The sequence below is a fragment of the Lepisma saccharinum genome, chromosome 2 (assembly GCF_977018435.1).
Source record: "Lepisma saccharinum chromosome 2, izLepSacc3.1, whole genome shotgun sequence".
In the NCBI taxonomy this organism is placed as follows: Eukaryota; Metazoa; Arthropoda; class Insecta; order Zygentoma; family Lepismatidae; genus Lepisma; species Lepisma saccharinum.
Genome location: NC_139230.1, coordinates 35652170 through 35664389, shown reverse-complemented (window position 1 = coordinate 35664389; position 12220 = coordinate 35652170). Strand labels below are relative to the sequence as shown.

The 12220-nt window shown below is 40.9% G+C and overlaps 1 protein-coding gene across 4 annotated transcripts in view; it reads right to left on the bottom strand.

The window, feature by feature from the left end:
* LOC145983995 (recombining binding protein suppressor of hairless-like) overlaps positions 1 to 12220 on the bottom strand; it is a 266841-nt gene that overhangs the window by 233284 nt on the left and 21337 nt on the right. The gene's annotated exons all lie outside the window — the stretch shown is intronic.

Genomic DNA, 12220 nt, shown 5'->3' with positions numbered 1-12220 from the left:
CAAGGTGTAGGGTTAAGTAATATGTTTCCATGAGTGTACTTTTATGTTATTATTGCATGTAAGTGTATATGCTTATTGGATTGTGTTTTGCTGGATGTTAGATTCCCCTGTTTTTTACCTCCCCGGTTGGGGGAGCTAGCTGTCTTACAAAAGACCGTTGGCAGTGGAATTTTCCAATGCTACGGGGTCCACGTCCACGAACGTTTACCCCGGCTATAAAAAAGGCTAGTGGGCTTTAGGAAAAAAACAGTGTTTCCCCAAAGATCGACGAAAGAGGAACGTCTCCTCAAGTTTAGTCTACTTATGGTGGCTAAACTGGATATAATAATGTAGCATCTGGTTATGCCAGCCCCTGTTGCTGTCCCAAGTCCCCTTTTAGAAAAAGCTTTGATTATGTGGATATTTCCGTATTTGATTAATTGATGCCCAAAAGAAGGAGTGTAGGCGTAAGGAAACGCATTTGTAATGGAATATCATTTAAGCTGAGGATAGGCCCACCGAGATAGTTATGCTAACTCGGTGGTAAGGGAAGTGCCGATGGTTATGCCATAGGTGTGCAATTATATTGATTTAGAGATTTGGTAATTTTGGTCTATGCAAGACACTCATGGAAACGCTATGTAAAATATGCAGTGATCAGAACGCTACATTTTAAAAGTAGCTTCGCTACAGCTACAGCTACTCTTCCAAAATGTAGCTTAGCTACAGCTACAGCTACATTTACCAAAAAGTAGCTCGCTACGCTACTCCTGATCGCTACTCGCTACTTCACTACTTTTTGCGCTACTTCTGCATATAAAAATAAAAACAACCATATGGGTATTAAAAATCTCCTATACTACTGGTAAATAGATTCTGTTATTTTTTTTATCATGATTCCAGTCATTCAATAATTTTGATAGCAGTGTTACTTCAGTTACTTATTTTTACTATAGTTTTGAGAATACCATACCTATGCAAGTGGCATATCAATTCATATTTGATATATGAATATTGCAATTAGAGTGTTACCCAAATTAATGATTACAACTATACACAAATCAAATTTGGTAGGATTACGTATTTACGTATGTTCACATCAACATATTTTTCTTGAGAATAAATATTTCATTTTTTATAGACTGATATGAAGACAGCATTTTGAATGAAAAGTACCTGAAGCCCTTTGACTACAAAAGGGCCTCAGGTTCGATTCCCAGGGGAGGCACATAGTGGTTAGGATCCAGTCTCGATCAGCTTATCTATGCATAAAATGGACTCAAAACAAAAAACTAGGAAAGACGCCAAGTTGGGAGGATGGGATCCTCCTGCTCCTCCATTCCCCTCAGTGCTCATCATTCTTCCTCGTTCTCAAATTTAGCCGAAAGAGGTAGAAAGTGACTATAGATAAGAGAATAATTAAATAAACCATTCATCCTCATTGTCATGATTGACAGAAGTGGAAGAATAGATGAGGACGTAAACAGAAGAGGACAAATGGGTGGTGGACTATATCAAAGCATTCAAAGATTAATATGGAACAGGGATGTACCTATGAAATGCAAGAAGGTAATATATAACACATACTATGTGCCAATAATTACATATGGAGCAGAGACTTGGACAATGAGAGAGACAAAAGAAAGATGCAGGCAGTGGAGATTAAATTTTTAAGGAGTATTTTGAGGAAGACTAGAAGGGTTAGAATAAGGAATGAGGAGATCCGACAGACAGTGAGTGTGGTGAAGCGTCAGGACAGGATAGATCAGGCACAGATGAGATGGTTCGGACACATGAAGAGGATGGATGCAGAAAGACTACCAGTAAGAGCTTACAATGCACAAGGAGTGGGAATAAGGCCAAGGGGGAAACCAAGATGTCGATGAAAAGAGCAGATAGTGGAGTGTTAGGAGAAGAGGACAAGATTGCAACACCGTGCAAAGAGAGGAGTGGTGGAAGACCTGAAAAAATGGAGAGGCTTGACTTATATGTTGAACCAGCCAGAGGCAGGAAACGGCAAGGGATGATGATGATGATGTCATGATTAGCAAAAGTTACAGAAAAGTGATGCAAAAGTAGGAGAAATACATAAATTTGAAAACTATGTATACGTATTAACTAAAGAAAATTGCCGTTTCTGTAGGAAAGTCAATAACTCGTACATACTTTTTGCAATATGATAAAATTATTGAGGAAACTGTCGTGTAAACCTGACTGTTCTAAACGTATTGTTACTTTAAAATTTGAGAACAAATACTATCGCAAAAATAATTGTAATTCCAAAAATTCTATGATTCTTGTAACAATAATTTCCTGCTGGTGGGATCCTATATACTGACGATGATCAATGCTGTTACCGTACTGAGCCATTTATTGCTGGCGCTATTTCCTTGTCAGTGCAGTGGAAAATCCATCACTCATTTTGCACTGCAAGTTGTGTCTTACACAGCAATTAATGTCATTTTGGTGTCTCTTACACCATGGATATCAACAGGATTTGTTCCGGGGGTGACACAAATGAGGCACTTTTTTCCAATGGTGCAGCAAACGAGGCATGTTTCTCCCCAGAATAGTGATGCAGCTAAAAAGACATAGCTGTTAGCAGGAATATATTCATATATGTCAGTTAGTTATCTGGATATCTGAATTATTCAGCTACTAATTAATTAAATTACACAGATATCTATAATCTACAATCTAGATAATATGTACCTCCATGTAATAAACTGTCTTTATGAATCTCCTGCAAAATTAAGGGTTATTGTCGATTTTTTCTGACGCTGTTGCCACATTCAAAATTCACCTCAAAATGCTGAGAAAAAATGTAGCTGTAGCGAAATTTTCACAACAACTACAGGAATTTTGTAGCTTCGCTACCGCTACAACTACAATTTTCAAAATGTAGCGTCGCTACAGCTACAGCTACAAATTTTGTAGCTCGCTACTTCTGACCACTGAAAATATGTATATATATAACTACGTATAATAAACCAATATATCTTACGAGAATGTTATGATTTCAAGAACTACGGTACTGTCCATTTAACAAGTTGTATATTCACTTTCTGTACATGTGTAAACGAACCAGGGACATAAAAATATAAACTGTTATGTGAAACCCCCCCTTTTGTAATTCCGGCGCAAATATAATCTGCTCGCTTGGCACCCAGGGTGAGGTGAAAGGAGAGATTGAGGGATTAAGACGGGAAGTAATCCAGAGGGCCGGAGAGAAACGAGGGATAGCGGGGCCAACACTTTCACATATGGGGGCTCTATTGTCCAGGATATATCTTGTATAAAATGTCGTCAGGTCTATAGGTTTGAAAGATAGACGGACTGACGGACGGATAGATTTTTTTAATTTTTGCAACGAACATCGTACAGAAGTGAATGTTATTACGAAGTAGAAAAAATGGCAGTACAAATTGATAGAGATTTGCTTGGACAGCTATTGGGTAATCAGGATATAAGCGATAAATCTCAGGAGGAAATTATTAGGGAATTAAATAATCTTGCTTTATCACGCACTGAACAGCAGAGTGCTAAGGAAGAGGAGAAAAAAGTTCAGAAAATTCTCGATAAGTCAAATTTACTGATTCCAGTCTTCACAGGGAGCGATGACAAGATTTCGCGGCATGATTATTTGCAAGAGTTGCGGAATTATAAAGATGTCATGTACATTTCAGAGAGGTCATTGTTTGACAAGATTCTTCCGTTTTCGTTAAGGAGGGCTGCAGGGGATTGGTTTAGATTTTCACGCCCATTTGAAGATTTCAAGAGCTTTGAAAATGCTTTTTTAGAAGAATATTATTCTGTAGATTATAAGAATGAGATCGACCGTTTCATTCTGAATCACTTCCAAATGAGTGAAGAATCTCTGGTTTTGTTTATTCGTCGAATGAGAAAACTCTTTTCTATGAGGCAAAAAGAGACAGACGAATGTGAAGTAATCGAACATATTCTCTCTCATGCACACCCTAGTTTCCGAAGGCATTTGTATGGAATACAATTTCATACTTTGAAGGAACTGGAATCTGAAGCAGCCATTGTTCAGAGAAGGTTGTATTCAGAAAGGCTTTATTATTCACCACTCGCCGGTGAGACGGAATTATCTTTTTCTGAAGTTTGCAACACTGAAGAGGACACCTCGCGAAGAACAGGAGTAAAACATTTGGCTTTGTGTGCGAGGACAAGCGAGGGGGGAACCGAGAGTGACCAGCTACCCTTATGCTCTCTCAATCCAGGTTTAGGAAAAAGGATCAAGGGCTGTGAAACAACCGCGTTTCTAAGAAGGGGCATTGGCGGTGACGCGACCGTAGGGCAAAAGAGACCCTCTTTTGATGCAACTTTTGGACAAGTGGGGGCCAATAAAAATTCTGCAAAGTTAATTTGTTGGGGCTGCCGTTGTGAGGGCCATAAACTTCAGGAATGTCAACAGACCAATAAACGGAGCCAAGCCCCTGGAAAGGGAGGTCAGCAGCATCCCCAAATAAACCTTCTGTCGCCCGCCGGGAGAAAACGCAGAAACAAAGGCCGTTTTTTGAATGGAGAAGGCTGTTTTCAGCAAGACCTCAAACCTCTCATTCAATGTAAGATTAACAACAAACGCTTTGTGTTATTTGCAGATACGGGAGCTTCAGCTTCTACGCTAAGTTCGGAAACAGCCAAGTTGTTAGAGAGGGATGGGAATAAATTCATGAAGACAAGAAAATGGAACATTTCATTTGCTGTGGGCAGTGTTACGTCAAAGGGCGAGATGTATGCTACTGTTTGTATTAATACCATGAAATTTAAGCATAAATTTATCATCCTTGAGAATTGTTTCCGTGACATAATTGTTGGAAGGGACTTTTTAAAGCAGAGTGGGATAATTTTGCACATTGAAGAGAACGGATGGTCGTTCAAAGATAGCGACGTGATTTACACGTTCTCAAAGCATGCATGTAAACGAGAATTCGCTGTTACAGTTATGCAGAAAAATAAAGTGGTACAGGAAAGGAATAACACGTCAGATCACTCGTGCCTGGATGGATGCAACACACATGCACAAGAGAATAGCGGGAAGTCTACAAATGAGGATACGGGCCAATTAGTGGATTCCCAAGGACTCGAAGTTCAGAAGACTGCAAACGCTGGTGCATTATGATCTCTGAAAATCTCGAGAGAGGTGAAGAGAAAACGGAGGAAGGGAATAAAAAGGGAATGCAAATTTTCTCGAAAAAAATCAATTTCTACAGACGAGAAGAACCATTTATTATCATTGTTGCCTTTTGCTTTAGAGGACAATGAAAAGGATGAATTACTGGTTTCTGAGAGGCTACAAAAAACTTCAACGCTTGTTTCAGAGCAAATGAGAGACGGTTTGTTATCTCATATAATGAAGCAACTGAAGGGAAAGCATTTCTCTGGGAGTAGGAAGTATTAGGAGAAAGTTGCTAAGTTGGCCAATCAGTCGTTTTTGGATGAGGAGGGAGTTTTGTGCAGGAGGATAGACTGTAAGCAAGATTCTAAGGGAACAACCAAGATATGGGTCCCATTGAGTTTGAAATCTCAAATATTGACGTCACGTCATGATTCTGAATTTGCAGGACACAATGGGAAGCAGAAAACTTTGTCAAAAATTAAGGAGAAATATTCGTGGCTTGGAATGACACGAGATATCGCTCGCTACATCAGAAGTTGCATTCCCTGAGCTGTTTCCAGCAAAAGGAAGACAGAGGAAGTGAGACTGAAATACAATAAAACGAGCCCAGCCTTACAGATGTTCCCGGATGAAGAGAACGAGATCAAACGTAGGCCATGTAAATTTCGCATTGGAGACAAGGTGTGGCTGAAAGAGCACACTATATCTGGCAGATTGCGTGGCGTTAATGGTGAACTTGAAACGGAACACTCAGGTCCACGTTTAATGTCTGGAAGGATTAAAGAAGATACTTTCAGGGCAAAGAATGGGAAGGATTATCCGATTGTGGAAGGTGAACCAGGCCAGTTGTCCAGCCATAAACCACCAGCTTTTGCTGTTAGGTGGAGGGACAGAAAACAGCCAAGGGGAGCCACGCGACAACTCCTAATGAGGGTTAGGAAGACTACCGTCTGGCCGCCTAGACAGCAATCCCAGTTGTCATAATAGCCGATCGCCGATCTTTTTTTATTTTGTTATTTTTTTTTAGTTTTCATTTGTATATAACTTACCCTCATTTTCTTCATTCACACAACACTGTTTATTCCTTTGCGTGTTTCCAAGTTGTAAACATTGACTGATTGATTTAGTTTATTTTACTTCGCGTTTTGTGCCTTTTGGCTAATTTTCGAAGATGGGGATGAGTGATGAAATGATGAAATTGATGAATGGACATTCACAAACAACCAAGCCCGACCGGGATTCAAGCCCGGGACCCTTGGCATCGCAGCACGATGTGCTAACCACTCGGCCACAGGGTCGGGCCAAGTTGTAAACAGAAAGACACATTGCAGATTTAGGTTCGAGAGTCGAACCAGGACTCAGTTGAGAGTCGAACCAGGACTCGGTTGAGAGTCGAAGCCAAGGACTCGGTCAGGAGTCGAAGCCAAGGACTCAGTCGGGAGTCAAACCAGGAACCAGAGAAAACCAACTTCAAGGAAGATGCTGCAAGGAAAACTTCATCCTAGAGAGGATACTCCAGTGGCGGACTTCCACAAGGAAGAAGAAGCTTGGTGAATCTGTGAACATTGTGGACAATGTGATAAAGCGAATGAACTAGTGACTATTTCATTTTTCAAATACTCTGAGAACAGTTGAATATCTTTAGTGTGGGTTGTGTAATTGTGTTGGAAGATTTTGTAAATATGGTGATCTTGTTTTTGAGTGTATTGTTTTTTCTTGTTCCTCTTGAAGGGGGGAACTATGTAACGGTCGGATTGACCATTACTGGTTTTGGTATATTGTAATAATTAATTGCTGGCCAGCTACAAGGTGTAGGGTTAAGTAATATGTTTCCATGAGTGTACTTTTATGTTATTATTGCATGTAAGTGTATATGCTTATTGGATTGTGTTTTGCTGGATGTTAGATTCCCCTGTTTTTTACCTCCCCGGTTGGGGGAGCTAGCTGTCTTACAAAAGACCATTGGCAGTGGAATTTTCCAATGCTACGGGGTCCACGTCCACGGACGTTTACCCCGGCTATAAAAAAGGCTAGTGGGCTTAGGAAATAAACAGTGTTTCCCCATAGATCGACGAAAGAGGAACGTCTCCTCAAGTTTAGTCTACTTATGGTGGCTAAACTGGATATAATAATGTAGCATCTGGTTATGCCAGCCCCTGTTGCTGTCCCAAGTCCCCTTTTAGAAAAAGCTTTGATTATGTGGATATTTCTGTATTTGATTAATTGATGATCAAAAGAAGGAGTAAAGGCGTAAGGAAACGGATTTGTAACGGAATATCATTTAAACTGAGGATAGGCCCACCGAGATAGTTATGCTAACTCGGTGGTAAGGGAAGTGCCAATGGTTATGCCATAGGTGCGCAATTATATTGATTTAGAGATTTGGTAATTTTGGTCTATGCAAGACACTCATGGAAACACTATGTAAAATATGTATATACAGGGTGTTTCTAAAGGTCGTTTACAACGCTTGGGAGGTGATTCCTCACACGAAAACAAGCAAAAAGTCTAAGTTCCATTTTTACGACTGAGGCTTCGTTTCCGAGATAGGAGCCTCGCAAAAGGTGACAAAGTGAACGTCACACCTAACTGGGACGAATACTATCACAGATAGAGAGGCGGTTCCAAGGGAATCATAAAGGAATCGTATGTGCTCAGTCCGGAAGTCACTATGAAAAGTTCACTGCACGCATGCGCAATGGAGTCCTCAAAGGAATTGGGGATTTCCAGCAACAACAATGCATGGAAAAGGTATGTAACGCAGCAAGAAGGACCGTGACAATGACAAATGCGTTCAAGACAACACATCCCGACCTCAAACATCAAAACATGACCACCGAACACAAAATCCGAAAAGTTGAGCACGGTTGCATACCCCAGTTACACGCGAGGAATGAACGAATCATGTCATGTGGCATACGAGAGACAGGAGGAGGGAAAGAAAAACACAATATCAGATGATTGCGACAACGTGTATTTTTACACGCGACAACTACGTAATATCCCCCCCCCCCACACACACACACAACAAACAACAAATGCTACAATATCTTACGCACAGACAGTCCGTGTCACTGTACTCCAACTGAAGATGTCACTTTCACCACACAAAGGGGGTGGGGAGCAATACCAAAAGTGTTCGCACGCGATCATTGTGACGTAAAAGAGACCAGTTTTGGAAGCGCTGCGCAGGCAAGTCTGGCTCTCGTAGTCTACGTTTGACCTTCATGACTGCTGTTCCCGCGAGAGGAGCTCGAAGGGTTGGTTCTCTCCGGCAGTCGTCCCAATCGTGTTGCAGGTGCTGGGATATGATCAGCAGTTCGCTCTAGGTTGTCATACGCATTGAAGAGTACTAGTATGTTGCATTGAAAGAAGTTGACGTGGTGGAGTGGGCAAGTCAAGTATCGCAACAATTGGTCTGTGGTGTTCGTACGGTGATACGGCCAATTTGTGCAGTGTGCCAGTGTTAAACAAAAACAATACTTTGCAGTTCCAGCTCCCTATTACACAGATGGCTGCGTATACGACCCAGCAGCTAGCAGACATGCATCTCATGTATGGGGAGGCACGTGGTAATAGCCGTGAGGCAAGGCGTCTTTATGGAGAACGCTTTCCACATAGACGTTTACCGTCTCACACCTTCTTTCAGGTAGTGGACAGTCGACTGCGTGAAACAGGGTCAGTGTTACCACCGCGACAAGAAGTTGGAAGACCCCGAAGTGTACGCACACATCAGTTTGCAGAAGATGTGTTAACAGCGGTCGCAGAACATCCTGGCACCAGTACGCGAGTGCTCGCTCGGGCACGAAACACGTCTCATGTGAATGTTTGGCGAGTGTTGTCAGATGAAGGAATGCACCCTTTTAAACTGCAGAAAGTACAAGAACTGTTACCTCGTGACTTTCGCCCTCGTATGGAGTTTTGCCAATGGTTGTTGCATCAGCTGGACACAAACCCTCACTTCGGGGCAAACGTATTGTGGACAGATGAAGCCATTTTCACCAGGATGGATGTCTTCAATAGTAGAAACAGTCATGTATGGGACTTTGACAACCCACATGCACTTTTTGTGGCCCATCACCAGCACAGGTTTTCAGTGAATGTGTGGTGCGGGATAGTACATGATCATTTAATTGGACCATACATTCTCCCTGTTCGCCTGAATGGTCGCACGTATCATGCATTTCTTAGTGAGGTTCTGCCTGAACTGTTGGAGACCGTACCTTTGGCACTGCGGCAAGAAATGTGGTACCAACACGATGGTGCACCAGCTCATTTCGATCGTAATGTACGACATTTCCTGCATGACGTGTTTCGCAATAGGTTCATTGGTAGGGATGAGCCTGTGCCTTGGCCACCGAGGTCGCCAGATCTCAACCCTCTCGATTTTTTCTTCTGGGGAGAAATGAAAACCCTCGTATACGACACACCTGTCACATCAGCTGAGGACCTCGTTGCTCGCATCAACGTCGCCGCCGCGACGGTAGCAGATACACCTGGCTTGTTTGCTCGTACTCGACAATCCTTGATTCGTCGCTGTCATCTCTGCGTAGAAGTAAACGGCAGACATTTTGAAAACCGTCTGTGATTATTGCCCTCGGCAAATACCAGTGAGAACACTTTTGGTATTGCTCCCCACCCCCTTTGTGTGGTGAAAGTGACATCTTCAGTTGGTGTACAGTGACACGGACTGTCTGTGCGTAAGATATTGTAGCATTTGTTGTTTGTTGTGTGTGTGTGTGGGGGGGGATATTACGCAGTTGTCGCGTGTAAAAATACACGTTGTCGCAATCATCTGATATTGTGTTTTTCTTTCCCTCCTCCTGTCTCTCGTATGCCACATGACATGATTCGTTCATTCCTCGCGTGTAACTGGGGTATGCAACCGTGCTCAACTTTTCGGATTTTGTGTTCGGTGGTCATGTTTTGATGTTTGAGGTCGGGATGTGTTGTCTTGAACGCATTTGTCATTGTCACGGTCCTTCTTGCTGCGTTACATACCTTTTCCATGCATTGTTGTTGCTGGAAATCCCCAATTCCTTTGAGGACTCCATTGCGCATGCGTGCAGTGAACTTTTCATAGTGACTTCCGGACTGAGCACATACGATTCCTTTATGATTCCCTTGGAACCGCCTCTCTATCTGTGATAGTATTCGTCCCAGTTAGGTGTGACGTTCACTTTGTCACCTTTTGCGAGGCTCCTATCTCGGAAACGAAGCCTCAGTCGTAAAAATGGAACTTAAGACTTTTTGCTTGTTTTCGTGTGAGGAATCACCTCCCAAGCGTTGTAAACGACCTTTAGAAACACCCTGTATATAACTACGTATAATAAACCAATATATCTTACGAGAATATTATGATTTCAAGAACTACGGTACTGTCCATTTAACAAGTTGTATATTCACTTTCTGTACATGTGTAAACGAACCAGGGACATAAAAAGATAAACTGTTATGTGAAACCCCCCCCCTTTTGTAATTCCGGCGCAAATATAATCTGCTCGCTTGGCACCCAGGGTGAGGTGAAAGGAGAGATTGAGGGATTAAGACGGGAAGTAATCCAGAGGGCCGGAGAGAAACGAGGGATAGGGGGGCCGACACTTTCACAATGTAGAACATACTAAAGTAGTGCTGTATTACTTGTTAAAGTAAGTAGAATGTTCAATAAAAGCAATGAGATCTCCTGATTTTTCATACTGTATTATTGGTATTTTACCAACTAGGATGACGTTTACAAACACTAAAGTCAGTGACGGCTTGTATCCACACATGTGCATACATTATTAGCATTTTACCAACTAGGACGACGTTTACAAACAATGAAGTCAGTGGCAGCTTGTAATCACACATTCGCGATTATCTCAAAAAGGGCTTGTTTGCAGACCCATGTTTACTGCCTTTGTCAATTTGCGCTATTACTTTTGACAGTCTGTATTGTCAACATTTGTCAAACAAAACATATGAAAACATTATTTTGCTAAATCTAATTACTCCTTGATGTCACTTGAGACTTGTTTTTCCATATAACTTCTCTAATACTAAATCACTTCCTACAGAAAGCATTAGGGTGGATAGATTGATAATGGTGGAAATCATAACCCTCTATATCGTAGGTATGTTATAATAAGAACATCAGATGAAGTCAAAATATGAGGTTGCCTGTTTTAAAAACAGAAGCCATAAACAATTCAGTGACCATTTAAAAAAATCACACATATAACTCATGCATTAGATATTTGATAATCTTTACGTAAGATAAACAAAAATTTTTTGTCACAGTGTGGGTTCAAACACACAAGCTGAAGCTTGCATTGGCAAGTGAAAAATTACAACTTCCTTGCAAAGGGCTCGAAAATGCACCACTCAGATCATGAATCTATAACACTAACCACTAACTTACAGCTTCTACTTTATACAGTAGCATTTACAAATGATATAGGTTACTTTAAGTGTATCATCACTGGTGAAGGGTATTCTTTCTCACTCTTTCTCCTTCAGGTGGGCTTGATTTTAAAACTGCTATAACTTTTTACTTTCTGCTGCCTATGGAAATCTATTCTGGCACACATTATTTAGGCATCGTCTCCAGAAAAGTCAATATGTGAATCTGATATGTGCAATTCATATGAGTTGATCCTTAAATTGTTCATATTTAAATTTTTGCTTGCGATGCCATCATGAAATGAACATTTACTATCTGGTCACATAGTACATATTTTCATTACATCTTCATGCATATGTTGGCTCCAGACAGTCATTAAGAGGTAACTGACAGATATGGCAGACTTCAATACATGTTTATGATTCAATAGTTGAGAATAATGTAAGACATAATTTGAGCCTTATCAAAATATGTCAAGAGTAAAGTTATATTTTTCAAAAATAGAAAAACTGTGAGAAAGAAGAAATAGGTGCAAAGGTGACTCATAATGGTAAAAGTAAATTGTACTGATGTATGAAATATACAAACTAGACAACACAAAGATCTCAGCTAAAATTAAATTTCACAAAAACAAATCAGTGCATTAAAGAGAAATGCAGTAAATAAATAAAAGGATGACAAAAGGATAAAAAAATCATTGATTTTGCATCTTTGAC